The sequence below is a fragment of the Palaemon carinicauda genome, chromosome 27 (genome assembly GCF_036898095.1).
Source record: "Palaemon carinicauda isolate YSFRI2023 chromosome 27, ASM3689809v2, whole genome shotgun sequence".
NCBI lineage: Eukaryota > Metazoa > Arthropoda > Malacostraca > Decapoda > Palaemonidae > Palaemon > Palaemon carinicauda.
Window position 1 is genome coordinate 82,819,077 of NC_090751.1, and position 2,500 is coordinate 82,821,576.

At 35.3% G+C, this 2,500-nt stretch overlaps 2 protein-coding genes across 6 annotated transcripts in view; one reads left to right on the plus strand and one right to left on the minus strand.

Moving 5' to 3' along the window:
* The window catches only part of LOC137620773 (G-protein coupled receptor GRL101-like), a 131,493-nt gene that overhangs the window by 31,438 nt on the left and 97,555 nt on the right, over nt 1-2,500 (minus strand). The gene's annotated exons all lie outside the window — the stretch shown is intronic.
* Nucleotides 1-2,500, plus strand: part of LOC137620774 (G-protein coupled receptor GRL101-like) — a 256,667-nt gene that overhangs the window by 20,007 nt on the left and 234,160 nt on the right. The window lies entirely within an intron of this gene.

A 2,500-nucleotide genomic window follows, 5' to 3' on the forward strand; every position in this document is an offset into this window, starting at 1 on the left:
TTATTATTATTATTATTATTATTAGCTAAGCTACATCCCTAGCTGGAAGAACAGCATTCTATAAACCCAAGGGCTCCAACAGGGAAAAATAGCCTAGTGAGGAAAGGATATAAATATAATTATTGAGAAGTAATGAACGATTAAAATGAAATATTTATTATTATTATTATTATTATTATTATTATTATTATTATTATTATTATTATTATTATTATTAGCTAACGCTAGCTGGAAGAGCAGGATGTTATAAGACCAAAGGCTCTAACAAAGAAAATAGCCCAGTGAGGAAAGGAAATAAGTAAACAAGAGAATTAATGAACAATAAAAATAAAAGTTATTATAATATTATTATTAGTAATAGCTAAAGTACAACCCTAGCTTGAAGTGCCGTATCCTATAAGCCCAAAGGCTCCAACAGGGAAAATAGCCCAGTGAAGAAATGAGATAAGTTCAAGAGAAGTAATGAACAATTCAAATAAAACTGTTATTATCATATTATTACAAGTTAAGCTACAATCCTAGCTGGAAGAGCTATAAGCCCATGGGCTCCAACAGAAAAATAGCCCAGTGAGGAAAGAAAATAGATAAACTTCAAGAGAAGTTTTGAACAATTAGAATAAAAGTTAACCAATTAATCAAGGATTCCATAGAAATGGAATGAGAGATGAGAAAACAAATCTATAAGACGTCATGCGAAAAAGATAGAACAACGCCGAAAATATATAAATGATTCCAAGGATGTTACATCCTTGATGAACGCCCATATAAAATTGTGAATGCACTAAGCAAATTGCGTGTTCTGTTACTTCAGGCCCGCTATAATCATTCAAGTGTAAGTGGTAGTGCAGCCAGGGAATCTAGGCTTCTGGAGGCGTTCTAAACGTTTTAGATGCTGTGCAGCAAGTGCAAGTTGGTGGTGTGGCCTCTTCGAAGTCGTGATTGTCGTCGAAGTCGAAAGTGTTAATCGAAACAGACGTCGAAAAGGTGAAATTTATCAGCGTGATAAAAAAGATCATATCACGCTGTACCTGAGGGTTTATCAAGAGATGAATCTTTGTTTGCTTATTCTAGATTTTGTGAATTCAGATGAAGCGAAGTACTTTTGATTTAAACATTCTGCCAAAAAAAGGCGAGAATCGGGTCTTTAGTTATGGTAAGCAGCTTTTTCTAGGAGAACACTCCAAAATCAAACCATTGTTCTCTAGTCTTAGGTAGTGTCATAGCCTCTGTACCAAGGTCTTCCACTATCTTGGGGTAGAATTCTCTTACTTGAGGGTACACTCGGACTCACTATTCTATCGTATTTCTCTTCCTCCTTGTTATTTTGAAATTTTTACCGTGTATTTTATGAAAGATTCATTTTAATGTTGTTATTGTACTCGAACTTCTCTTGTAGTACATTTCCTTATTTGCTTTCCTCACTGAGCTATTTTTCCCTGGTAAAGCCCTTGGGCTTATATCATCCTGCTTTTCTAACTAAGTTGTTGCATAGCTAATAATAATAATAATAATAATAATAATAATAATAATAATAATAATAATAATAATAATGCCAGATAAACACCAATCAATCGCTTTCCTAAAGACAAATAGTTTGTTAAATTGCTTCCATTTTTAGTCCCCTATCGATAATAAAATAGAAAACAATGCATTTCAGTAGAGATTGAGATCTAAAAATAACAAAACAGGAATTGTTGGAGGAATTTGGTTAAGGTCTTTGCGTTACTCGACGATGGAGGCGTTAGTTAAATGGCTATTATGAAGGGGATCAATACCCTGTGTGATGCGCCAGTTAGATGATAACTGAGAGGCTAGATCAATGCAACTGAACTTTATTAAACAGTCATCAAGTTTATATAAAGAGACTTGCGAGGAAGAACGTCACAAAACTTCAAACATAATAAAGCTTATACTAGCAAAATAACATATGGGTGTATTAACAATGCTGGGAAGAGCGAGTTTAAAGGCCAATCATGAATGGCAGAGTCAAGAGACTGACATTGTCCTATCGAGCAAGATAATGCCCTAGAGACTGACTATATATTCATATGATCAGCCCCTAAGCCCCTTCTCCACCCAAGCTAGGACCAAGGAGGTTGTAGCGGGACTCGAACCCTAGTCTGGCGTTCACCAGTCAGGGACGTTACCATATCGGCCACCATAACCCTAAGATAACATAAGAAATCACAATCGTTATACTGTACGAGCAAGTATGAAACACATGTGGAACAGCCCAAAAGAGTTCTCGTCTCATAACCCCTCTCGATTTTGAAATTTGAAAAGCGGATGACAGCGAATAAAATAGAACAAATAGTTATCTTATTTTCTTTCCTCTTCTCTTATTCTTCTCCCCCTTGAGGAGACCACTCAAAGAAGCTTATTAATGTTACCCAAATACTCAGAGTGAAGGACCACAGAGTAAACAGGGAGGGATTTAATAACCCAATTTAGATTTTACCTTTTAAAGCTTTTGTTTTTACTTTTAAAGTGAGTCACGTAG